At 34.8% G+C, this 13,775-nt stretch overlaps 1 protein-coding gene across 3 annotated transcripts in view; it reads right to left on the bottom strand.

Moving 5' to 3' along the window:
* The window catches only part of LOC145685985 (uncharacterized), a 33,671-nt gene extending 20,711 nt beyond the window's left edge, over nucleotides 1–12,960 (bottom strand). Inside the window, exon 1 of one of the 3 annotated variants that reach the window (XM_081758805.1) lies at nucleotides 12,629–12,960. The gene's annotated coding sequence lies outside the window, so the exon portion shown is untranslated. Of the gene's footprint in view, nucleotides 1–12,186; nucleotides 12,569–12,628 lie in introns of those variants that run through there. The other 2 variants (XM_081758796.1, XM_081758812.1) reach the window with 2 other exon arrangements.
* Nucleotides 12,961–13,775: the final 815 nt, after the last annotated feature.

The raw sequence follows: 13,775 nt of genomic DNA, 5'->3' as shown, positions 1-13,775 counted from the left end.
AAAACAAAAAAAAAAATGACAGAAGAAATTTGTGATTGATATACAAGTACGTATCTTGGCTATCTGCGACGCAGTCACCATGAACCTCCAGACATTTTTGGAAACTTGGCACAAGCTTCCATATATCTTATATGCAAAAATCTGTCGCCTGAGAATACAGCCAGTCCAGAATTGGTCTTCAGCAATTCGCTGTCGTTGAAATGTTTCGATGGAATGCTTAAAGTAAAAAAGAAAGGAGGAACGATTTAATAGTTCCCATCAAAAACTCAATTGTTTCAACAGTACGAACATTTGTGTGGGTGAGCGTTGTCATGGATCAGAAGAATTCCAGAGTGTAGAATCTCTCTCCACCAATTTTCGATAGCACGTTTCACATCCTTGTGTATTTGGCAATACACACCTGCTGTAATTCTTCGCCCTGGTTACAAATATTCCACAAGAATCACATCCTTTTGGTAGCAAAATATAATTTCCATGATTTTGTGAACTGATGGTGTTTCTTTGAATTTCTTCCTTTTAGAAGAACCAGAGTACCGCTATTGCACTGACCGCTGCTTCAATTCCCCACTGCCCTACGATATCCAGGTTTCATCCCCCATCAATATGTGAGAAAAGAGCCAGAAAATCCTTGCAGCTGTCACTGCTTTTTGTAAGCGTCTGCCAAATTTCTGGTACCCATCCCGCACACTTTGTAATATCTTGGCTTCTCAGTCACAATTCGATGCACTGTTTCCGCACACTTCTGGAAACTCTTTCGCAGATTCAGTTATTGAACCAGTGATTGATAGAACTTTCTCGTTAACGCTTTCCCCTAAACCGTCACTCTGAACACTACACCTCCAACTTCAACCTTACGAACATTTCACCAATATTCCGAAACACTGCATCATTGCCTGACCTTCCCTTTACTTATTATTGTCGTCCGTAAATGGCATATAATCGCCGATGGATGTCGGTACGTGACGTTTGGGCCCCGCCGCTTGGGCACTGGACGTTTGGGCGCGAGTGAAATTAAAAAGTCATTATGTTAGGCGCTGAGTACTAAGTTCGAATCAAGATATTACAAGGTGTCTACTGTAGTGGAAGTCCTTGAATTATACTGGATTTTGTTTTACATACTAGAAATACTGGAATTTGAAAATTCTAAAAACTGAACCAAAGTTAAGTGTACTTTTTATTTGATAACTTTTCAAGCCAAAGGTAAGTAAACCAGACTAGATATGATTGACTGGATTACGTACATAGTGAGCCTATTCCATTAAAAAACTTAAAGCAGGACATCTACTGCAGTTATGCAAAAAGTGTGAATGTCAAACACATTTCTAGTGGCTAAATGACCAATATATGTACACTTAACTATTATTTTTCACTTTGAAATCGTTCTTTTTTTTCCTTTCGCCACTTTCTTTAGTGTATATTAAATGCTTACAATGCATTGCAATGGGACGAAAAAAAGTGTGTTAAGTTTTGATTTTTATATTGGAATGTTAATTTAAAAAAATGATACCAGAAATACGGCATACTACAGTTCCTAAACTCAATTTCTTAGACAACCTGTATTAACATCTTTCCCTCAACTCGATTAGGATTTGATTTTTAGAATTCTGCGCTCTCGGTATCTAAGGCCATTTAGCCCGTCACGTTTCAGGGTGGCTTGCCTGAAAGAGCGTGTTATATTTTTTTCCACCGAGTGCCCCTACCGGGAATCGAACCCGGGACCGCTCGCACCGAAGGCGAGAGCGCTAGCGACTACGCTACGCGGAGCCACGTCTCTCAAATCGAGTGCGCGGAAATCTTTTATTGGTACTTCTTTATTAGACTTAAGGAAGAGAAGAGTTTGGCAAACGTAATACGAAAGAAAACAAATTTTAATATTCATAAGTATGTAATTATTAACTTTTTTAAAAAAATACAAAAATTAAATCAATATGTTTTAATTAACATTAAGAAAATTATTAACAGTTCGTCTGATTCCTTCATTTCCTAGCTTTCTTATATAATACAAAAATTAGATCAATATTAGACCAGAAGTACAAGAATCGTGAACAAGCGAAAAATCAATCCAGGACGAGATTAGGCAACAAATGCTACAAACGCATTAGACTACTTAATTTAGATGAATAAATAAGATAGAAGATAGATATATAAATGAGGTGAGATAAAGACAGAAGTGTAGGAAATGTATGCTTCTTGATTCGCGCTTAGTTTTCTGTTCCTAGCTTACTTTATATTTCTTAAATTGTGATTTTTACTATGTACCTCGCGCCCAAACGGCAGCGCCGAAACGTCCGCGCCCAAACGTCCTGTCCGGATGGATGTTAGCTACATTCTGTTCTTTAGCGTCCAGAAATAGTATGGTAGATGTCACTTCACATTTAGCGTGATTTTGTACTACGGCAGCCATTTCAACTTATTGCTACGTGCACGTGTGAACCCCACTCGGACGATTCTTTCTCTATTGCAAGTACACAATACTAAATCATGTTCAACTTGTTCTGTGTTGTCAACCTCGCGTAAAAAAGAATAGCCCTTCCTGTTGGCATTCGTCTCGGATAATACTGTGCTTGTCCGTAAATCTGTAAATTCGTGTACTAGGACTGAAATAGAGTGCATCTGCTTTGAGAACAGTTATTAATTGCGAACACATTGTTCAGTAAAAAAATTAGCCAGAGAATAGAGTTTTATGGTTTGTACCCCATTCGCAAATGTAAGTTTATTAGTTTTGGATGGTCAGGGAAACTACTGTAAACTATTTTTTGCTGTGACATATACTGAATGTAACACCTTAAAAGTTGTGTCCAGCTTTCCTTCTGACTTTTTATATTCAACTGTCGTGTAGCCGCTACTACTTTTCAAAATTATTTTCTATTTAAAAATCCGTTTCTACTGTAAACACTAAAAACGTTTTCTTCTTTTCTGATATACTTAATTACACAAGTAAGTCATGTATGGAAACCTCTAGACTTTACATACAATACTGAACAAAATATAACATTACAACTGTCTTAAAGATTCATGAGTATAACCAAGATATGAAAATTTTACTACATAAAAATTTCAGATAATCGTTCATTCTTTTTTAACGTCACTTATCAGCTCATCCTGCGGAAGAATTTCATCAGATTTTACCATGTTTGACGAATACTTGCCTTAAGTAACTCACTATCACCAATTTTAAAATTAATTTTAAAAAATTAGTAAATAAACCTGATTTCCACATATCGCTTTTTGTACATTTCATTGCTATAAGATACGAGAATACTAATAACCAAAATAAGATGAATCAATCCTTGCAACTGAAATTCAATTAACTTTTCTCCATATTTAACAAGAGAACGACATCTTAAATCTCCTTCCCAGTTCAAAGTCCCTGCCCTCGTTCTCAATTCCAATTGCTCTTTAGAAGCAGTGCGGTCTTGTAAGTACTAATGGCAGAGGCAGGACAGGAATGGCTCATGGCTTATTTCCAAGAAATATCGGAACAACATCTGGCTCTAATTACTCAAACGTAAAGTCTGTGGACCCTTTCTTCCCTCCTTTTAAAGGTGCGTGACCAATGATACAAGATCATTTTGCTTTAATGATGCCATAAAATCTCATAAGCACACTCACACCACATATGCTTCCTTGCTCTACACTTATACGTAGGGATACAATAAAAGTCGATTCGCTGTTCAAATACATTGTTTAATTGTTATTTTCACTTGAATAATTCTAAGTTTACGCTAATGAATAAAGTTCTTCTATACTGTCATAACAGACAAATAGAAAAGATCAACATCAGGTTATCTTATAACTATACTGTATTTACAATTTTTCCTTTCAGCAAACATATATTTAAAACCATAGTGATCATCGTTTATATGAACATTTGCATATTTGTTTACATTATTAAGATGTTTACCCTCGAGATGTTGGTAGCAGAAGATATCTCAATAAGATATTCGATAAAAAAAAAAAAAAAACATACGCTTGAAACATTGAAAGAATTGTAAAAATAACTCGAAAAATACAAAGGAATTGATTTTACTATAACTTAAAAAAAAGTCAAATTACCCAAACGTAACTTCAACACTAATCACTCACTGAAAATCATTCAAGAAAGAATACGAAGATAAAACGGCAATACTCAAAGCGATACTCTGGTACCCCCCAAATGATAAACTATACGCAATGTATACTCGTATCACTCAACGCTAAAAATTCAGTAAAGTAGAGGAATGAATTTGTCCGTCATTTTAATACTACTTTACATACATATACCTTTTCTTTTAAATCTTTAAAATTAGATATTTCCCTCTTTACTACTTCTTGTAGATAAACAACATTCTACATTTACAACAATACAAGCAACATTATGATGTAATCGGACAAATTCGGTTCCATTTCATTAAATTATGAAAACATTATAGCAAGTGTTATTGCTGTATAACGTTATTAGATGACAATGTATACGTAACATTCTATCTCATATTTACTCCATTTAATATAAATTTATGAACAAACAATCTAAATATAACATTATCTACGATATGTAAGCAAACTTATAATTAGGATCATGATTCACCTGCAGATACAGTTCTACTAAATATCCTTCCATCTATTCAAGTTATTTTCCGTATTTGATCATAACTGAAACAAGAAATCTGAAGATACTTTAAAGAATTAGAAAACCTCACAACCCCCCCCCCCCCAAATAACCAGATCTTTCCAATGTATATTTAACGAAAAATGGTAGGGGACGAATTTAATTTAAGAAAACCAAAGTTGGGAATATATAAATATTGCACCAACCGCATGGATCACCCTGTAAAACTTATGGTAAAGCACAATAATCATTGTCAAGCATTTAATAATCACTTTCTATACTTTGGTGGTTTCTTTAGAAAATCGCGACGCAATGTACAAAAAGAATCATGAACAGTAAACATTTTGTTTATATCTCCAATTAATATTTCTTTCTCCAATATTATTAAAACAATTGACTCTTCTTTTCAAAGTACACTGTACACTCCGTGGACATTTGTCACAGTCTTCATATAAAGCCACTACTGTTTTACTCTAACGCAGGTATCATGTTGGGGAACTGCAAATACATAATACTGTCATATCGGACAATTTTATATCAATGACACTGTAGTCGAAATTATATATAACTAAGTGAACTCAACATATAAACATTTATTTGTTTAGTGCTATAGCCTTAATTCCTGTAACATGGGTTGCTATCACCACGGCACAGCTCATCCTCAGGTTGAGGATTCAAGATAAGGTCTCCAGATATATAGGTTAGCTGCGAATACATTGAATAAGAGTTGTGGACAGACAAGGGATAATCCTCCAGCTTTAAGGTTTGGCGTGAGGCCAAAAACCTCATTATAAAAAGGAACGTGTTCAGAAAGATTCAGAGCCTTACACCAGAACTGATAACTTAACTCGACCTCAGCATAGTAAATTGGCCATGAGATTTGAAACATTCAGAGCCTTACACCAGAACTGATAACTTAACTCGACCTCAGCATAGTAAATTGGACATAAGATTTGAAACATGGAATGTAATAAGTCCTCTGGCGCAGTTGCGTTAAATCCGTAACCAGTGAGTTAAAGAAAAAACGACCTAGTAGGAATTCTGGGAGTTAGATAGGAAGGTAAGGGCGCGGTAAAGTCTAGACATTTTACATTCTTTTTACGGAAAAGGAAATAAAAATCACCAACTAGATAAAGGGCTTTTCACCCAAACACGAGTATCAGCAATCACTTGGGTTGAATTTGTTATTGAAAGACTTTCTTTCATTACTCTTAATGGTCGTGATGTGATAACATTGTTGTAATTGCACTATCAGAAGGTAAGGATGATAAAGGACAGATCTTACGAAGTAGCATGGGCATTGGACCAACATTCGCGAAACCATATAAAAATTGTATCAGGGGATTTTCATGAGAAGGTAGGACGCAAAGATATTTTCGAACCATCCTTATACAAAAAGAATGGAAATCTGGATAAAGAAAGTAATGATAACAGCGTTAGATTTCTGAACTTTGCAACATCCAGACAAGCTTATTGTGATGGGTAAAGTATTCAAAGATCGCGACATTTATAAATATACTTACCCTCACCAGATGGAAAAACAACCAAATTGACCACGTTTTAGTAGATAGAAGACAGTCTAACATAATTCATGTTCGGTCGTTAAGAGGAGCTGACTGTGACATTGTTTAGCACTTGGAGCAGAGATGAAAGAGAAATTATCGTTGAATAAAGGAAATATTCAACATCTGAAAACGGACAAGTTTAATTTAATTAAAAAAGAGAAAAAGGCGAGATGGAATACCACATTGGAATGTCGAATAGATTCCTGGTTTCAGAAGGTTTGGATTGCAGTAGTGTTGAAGATAATTGGATTAAAATCAAGTATAACATTAATATTTCAACTTTAAAAAAAGGAACGCGGAAATATTTAGGAACAAACCATATGTAACATGCATCCAAAAACTAATGCTCGCGCAGAAAGGGAAATGCTCACAGTAGAACCGTATATCCCACAGCGTACCTGGCTAGAAATAGAAAATCGCTTTAAAGAAATTTAAAAAAAAAAATATTAACAAAATTCCGGCAGTTATTCAAGCTGGAGTGGAAAAATTGTGGACACGAACTCACTTATCTAGAACAACGAGGATTTGCCACAAGTATGGAAAGAATCAATTATTATTATAATTGACAAGACGACAAAACTGATTCTAATAATTATCGAGGCATCTTTAATCACGATCCCAATCAATCCTCTCAAACATTCTATTAGCAAGATTAGCCCCACACACAGATGAAATTGGAAATTATCAGTGCGAAAATAGGCGAAATCAATCAACATTTGAAAGATACACGAAAAGAAAAAGGAATACCGCAATACATCAATTATTTGTTGATTTTAGAAAAGCCTATGAATATGATTAGCAGGAAAATATTGTACAACATTCTTACAGAATCTGGAATGACGATAAGAGTTAGCCAAATTATTGATAAAAAAAAAGATAGGTAAAGTAATTAAGATATATTTAAAACAGAGATGCAAATTACTCGAGGATAATAATTCACCGGTGCCGGCGAGTATTTAATATTATACCGAAGGTAAGTAAATGATTTCTATTGTGGGATGTGGGCTAGTAGCTTTTTTTGGCTAGTAAAATGTTTATTTGCATTCTTGGTTTAAATGAATCCCAAATGAAGTTAAACAATTAAAATATTGATTGAGTTTTCGTCGAGAATGGTGTGAAACAGAGACGCGTTGCGATTATTATTCAACTTTGTTCTGGAGCACGCTATACGGAAAATAAAAGATAACAACTAGGACCTAGAGCTGAATAGTAGTTATCGGATTATGACTATGCTGATGAAATACATCTGATAAGGGATGATAGAAGAATAAAAAGAAATGCAGAGGTCTTATAAAGCACTTGTAGGGACATGAGTTCAGTAGTAAATCAAGTGAAAACTAAACACATGGAAAGTTTGCCGGGATCGCAATAGTGCAAATTATAGGCGTGTCAAAATTATACTTCTTGACAAAGTGAATACCTTCAAATATTGAGGGTCAATATTAACAGACCAGAATTATGTCCAGGAACAAATTAAATGTCGACTGAAAGCTTTCGTGTTGTTATTCAGTTTAAACTCTTCTGTCGTCGTGAATTCTGTCGAGGAATATGAAGCTTAAAATATATAAAACGATAACCATTCCTGTTGCGTTGTATGTTTGGAATAACGCATGATGCAATGTTTTGTTTAAAATTTATACTTAAAAATGTGAAACGTGCCGTGGCAAAATACATCGCAGTACACATTGTTCCGAACTCGAAGAACCAAGGAATGTTCTCAAGGCTTACCGTTTGCCTACTTTGACCCAGCTTAAAATCGGACGATATCTCAGAATTCTAATAAGTGGATATCTCGGAATTATACTTTATACAAAATCCTTTGAACATTTGTCATATACTGATTAAGTATCCATTATAGGACTGCCTTGCATATGTATTACTTTCTATAAGTTGATACGGTTTGGCACTCTTCGATTTTTCGAATTCGAAATAGCCTGATTAAAACTGATCTTTTACACGATTTTGGACAGCCGTAACTTGAAATTATGCACATTTTCGCACAATTCCATATAAACATTTTTTTACCTTGATGTGTGGAATTATTTCTTACAGCATGTGCGTATAATTCTTTAGAAAAAGTGAAAATCAATTTGAAAAACCTTGTATAACTAACGATACCTAACCTGAAAGACTTATCACATTCTCGTCATAACGCAATTTATATAAAAATAATGCAAGTAATATCGCAACTTTCACATAAACATGACGTTATCGTACGTTGAAAGAGACTGTAACTGAAGATTGGCTAAATACTCATGATGTATTTTTGATCAAGTTCAGCAATGCCAACTATCGAAAAAGACGTAAATTGGGGCTTTTTCTTTCAGTAGAGCAAATCCAACTGGCGACGAAAATGTACTTCGGAAATTACAAATACAAAAATCGAAGATTGAGATTTTCTAAGGAAAAAGAGTATATTTGTCTCAAGAAACTGGAATTATACTCATTATCTTTCTCTGGATCTAAATTAAAGCGGCGAGGAAAATAATACTAGAACCACAATTAAATTATAACCCGGGTTTATTGATTCCAAGGATAGATCTAATTGTCATGGAGTTAAGTTTAAAGACACCACTAGTAATAACTGTTCAATCATTAAATTTTATTCAGTGATATTCATCATACGCATTTAGCAGTATGGCAATATTTCACTTGGGAATGATTAAATATGTGGTAACCAGAAACATTCACTGAACGACTTTCCATTCTTAACCTTGAGGTTCCAAACGAAGGCATTTCATACAACAGGCAAGTTAGCCATGGTGGTTATGCGCGCTAAAAAAGAATAGTAAGAGACTAAACAGGCATCAGCCTATGCTAGGTGATCACTACAAGCTACCTTTACATTATAATGACATACTAATGAACAACAACTTCTAATGTTTGTTTTCTAAAGATATTTTTTCTCTGCCGACATAATAAAAGTTCCGTACGTATCACTTTTTACTAGTAAACTACAGATTTTAACTATAAATAATAAAAAAAAGAAAGCAACTCTTTACTCTTAATCTACATATTTCAGTAGCCTGCAGAAATATGTTCGAGTCTACTTCCGTGAAGAAAGTAATTATGCGAGATTGGTGTCCATGTTCACTATTTTACAGTCAAACAATTAAAAAAGTACAACACTTTAATATTACTAATGTGATTGTAAGCATACTTCTTTTTTTAGGAATAGTGAGCTTTTTCTCTTGTTCTTCGTCTTTACACTATGTATAATCTTAAATTGTTTCAGTAATACATTTGGCAACCTCTTTGTTTTAGAAATAAATCGATATAAGGATTAGTTTTAGTATTTATAACCCTGATCGTTTAGTCAGTCAGAAATGATGGTTCCTCCTGTTATTCTTTTAGTTAGGTTTAGAAGTATATCTTCAGTGTTGTTTCACTAACTGAACAAGAAATTTTGTCCTGACAATATATTCAATGCTCGAAAATGCACTACAATACCTTTAAACCTTAGTATCCCCGTTCCCTACAAATGTTTCGATCCCAGTAACTGCAGACTTCCCGACAGTGTGTTTTCTTATAGTCGACACGTAATCAGTAGTTTTACCACACTTCTGCAATAATATACGCTTTTCGACATTATGGTTGTTTCGTGATATAGTATGAAATGTACGTTATCACCTGCTACTACACAGTATATAAATCTGCGTAGTAGCACTAGTATTGGACACTATGTACCGACGCTAAGGAAGGTGGTGAAATTGAGATTAATGATCATGATGGAATAACATAAGTGGAACGAGAAAACTCTCAGCAAACCCATACACATTGAGTATGACCACTTGGAATCGATCCAGGGACCTTATGGGCAAGGGGTAATGTACGTCACTTGTTGCGGAATGCATGAGTGGTTTGCCGGAATTATGTAGATTTTTTTTTTTTTAATGCACTTATAGTCATATTTTTGGTAAACTTTACAAAGCCCGCTCCAGTTTAATAAACTGTAGATGGTATTCTTTCGCCTTAGCATTATTTTCGAGCCAAACACACTGACATATTTAAAGCAAAAGAAGAATCTCAATAACACAGTACGTAAGAAATAAATAAAATATCACAACACAAATCCCATATTTGAAAAGAGTCAAGCAACAAAATTACTATATCTCGATACGTATGAAGATTAAACTGGAGCATGTATATATAGTTTATTCGCAGAACTGAAGTTTACAAAGCCCGCTCCACCTATAGCCCAATGCTGTAACTAAGAATCCTTACACTATTTTTCAAACGAAGGTCACATTATCAAATTTGAACTCTATTCAATTAATTAAAAAAACCAAAGAATACATACTTTACACTCAAGTGACGCATGTCCCCTAGTGTCCCAAAACTTTATTGTAATAAAATATGCAATATTATTTACCACCATTATAAAATTCAGAAGTATATAAATCAGCGACAATCTCTTGCACACTAAGAAGCATATGGATAAGTACCAATCTCCTGTACACGTAAATCTGACTTTTCAATAGAAAGAAAGAAAATATCCACGTAAAGAATACACACGCCGAAACCATTTTAACACATTCACCCGCCGACTGCAAAACTGGCTTCTATTCTTGGAAACCTTCAAACTTGTCCCACATTTACGGTTATTTGTTTCCGATTTGATAAAACCATTCACATTCCAAAAACTCCAACAACTCCTTCTCGTTATTGTATAATTTATTTCTAAAAAAAATCAAGTTAGGTTATATCACAACACAAGAACTAGTAATACATAGTTACGTGTAAACACAAAAGAACATCATCTTAGGAAACCCACCCAAAAACAACGAACTCGCACTACACGTAATTAAAACACACTTAACCAAGTGAAGACACTAAAAAGAACGCCAGCCATCTCGGGACCGACACCCAACACTAATGGCAGTACATATCGGAAATACTGTATATAAACAACTTTGCGATGTGGATGAAGAACTGGAGTATATGTAGTAAAGTTTATCCCAAATTTCTAACGTACATATATCAAAATCGGGGCATATTTTTTGGACATGGGGGAGCAGACTTTTTTGCTTAAAATTCGTAATTTCTTGTTATATCTTCTGTATTTTTTGATGGTTAGGTTACATTAGGCTGGGTTAGTTGGCTTATTTTTGGAACTTAGGGAGGTCAGATATCTTGCTTAAATTTCGTGCTTTCTTGCATTACTTTCCGTATTTTTTTATGGTTTACGTAGGTTAGGTTAGTATATTTGTATATCGAACTCCCTTTTTTTTTTTTTTTTTGATCGTTTAACCTAAATTAGATTAGCCTAACTTATGTTATGTTAGTACTTAGCAATTACACTTACGTAACATCAACTTATTTCTCCTGTAAACATGGTGGTTTTACCTGATTTTCTTCCCCAAGTTCCAAAATTATCCTGAAATGGGTTCTCCCATTCGTGTGATAGGGGCGTTTCAATTGATTTTTAGGAGAAATCTCTGACAAAGAAAAGCAGGAACGATTACTTATTGCCGTGTTACAGCCAGTGTTTCTTCCAGACATATTTCTTTTGGGGGCACTGCCCTTCCCTCAGAAGCTCTGAGAGTGGCCCCCGAAGGAGACCAAAATCATACGAATATAATATAATCATAAACAATATATCACAGTGTGAAAATAGTGTGTCCCACCAGAACATTTTTTCTTCTGAAAACACTCTTTACAAGCTTAGATTAATTTTCGACTTTGAATTACTTCCTAGTTTTTAAATTTGGAAATTTATTCCGGTTAGGCGTTCGCCTAGTTATTGGCAAAAAGTGTAATAGTTGGTTCCTTTCTGTACCAAAGTTTAATATTCAATTCACATAGCATTGCCTAACGAGTGTTAGCGAGTGAAGATGGGTTAGAGCCCCTCAAAGCACGTTCTTTTCTGTCCTTTTTACAGCTAAATTGGAAGGGGAACTTGTGTGCTAGAACCTTGGCGCCATGTTGGTTGTTACCATTATATTAAAAAGTATTATTTTCTCCGTTTCTTTAGTTATTTGCTTATTACATCTTTAATTTATTTTAGATATATTAAGATATGACTTTACTTACTTTCAATAGATTATCGTGATTATCACCATCCATGTTTACGAAACAAACGCTCATTATATTCCCATACTCCCACCATGAAGTAGCCTGGCGCCAAGTAATTCCCTCCGCTTGCCAAATAGTTCACGTTTGGAACCGATTATAACAAAATAAACACAACTTTCGCTCTTATTATACATTATCAAGCACAAAAACAAATCATTCATTTCTTCCCGGTAAATTTTCAAAAATTTGCTAGAAACGGACGACCAACTTTGGAACTCTTAAATTTTCTGCTTTTATTACCAGTGATTTCTTTCTAAATATGCAATTAGCTCATCACTATGTCATTACTCATATGGCAGCTTTGAACATTCAATTTAGATGTCGTATCAACTAAGGAAGGTTATCCTATGTTGTTTCATCTGTGAATTACATCTGTGGTGTATTTAAGCTTAACATGTACCTCTTTTCCATCTATTGGTCTGCCGTTTGCATTAATATTATTGCCTCCTTACCATCAGTCGCGTTGCGAATACCCCTACATCTCTTCCTTCAAACAACCACGTGCTTCACGTCCTTGTAAGAAAGTAACTTAAAATGAAATGTATAAAGATTAAGTTCAGCCCTATTTAAAATAATACATATATTTTCATTGACATTATACCACACGATAGTCTATATCTCACTCAATTCTGCTGTAGCTAATTTAGAACATATAACTACATTCCATAATAAACCATATACAATCTACGCCACAGACAAAGGATACGCCATGCTTGTCATGTCTTCAGACCATTATCGGTCATATAGGTAGGTAGGTAGGTGCACCAGCATTAAAGGCATATGTGCTACAACTACAAAGTTATCTTATGTGCAACCTCAAACGTAGGATTGGTGATGCAGAAACAAAATTGAATAAAATACAGGACCAACAGGCTGTCTATATTTGTGACTGATTACCTGACCATGTATTATTAGTGTACAATTCCCCTGACGTCTTGCTTCTTCGTTTTCCTCAATTATATGACCATTTTTACTTGCGCTTATCCGTACCCTCTTCTGTCGTTATGTGCTACACCTCTGTCCTCACTTGTCAGAGTAATGTCAAATATAATGTCACATTGTAGTATATGTTTAACTGTGCTTCTATGCATAGTTTCATCGAACTCGCGCCATATTTCGTCCCATTATCCACAACGTGTTGTGTTGGCAGTGCCCCTACTCTTCCCCCGTAAGTACGAAACGGTTGCGATCGAGGGTTTTTCCCACCTATGGATTTTCGTGTTCAATAACACAAATCGATTGACCATAGTTTCGTTCCACATTTCGTGTGACACCAGAAAAGGTTTCCTCGTGAGTTAATTGATTGTTTGGGTTAAGCTATTCTATAGGTAGTTCTCGTGATATGAAGCGTACAGGAAAATGTTCCATTGAATGAAATATACTGTTTTTTTTTTTTTATTTTTATTAGGGGCTGAAAAAATATTGAATGCCCCTAAATCGAGTATTTATATCTTTTACGGAATAAGCACATGATACTGAGTTAAGTGGAAGTTTGGGTGTGGTTACACTATATCTAGTTCTCTTGATATGAGGCGTAAAACAAAATT

This window comes from Thermobia domestica, chromosome 1 (assembly GCF_964235325.1).
Source record: "Thermobia domestica chromosome 1, izTheDome1.hap1.1, whole genome shotgun sequence".
NCBI lineage: Eukaryota > Metazoa > Arthropoda > Insecta > Zygentoma > Lepismatidae > Thermobia > Thermobia domestica.
This window is presented reverse-complemented; position numbering and strand designations above follow the sequence as displayed.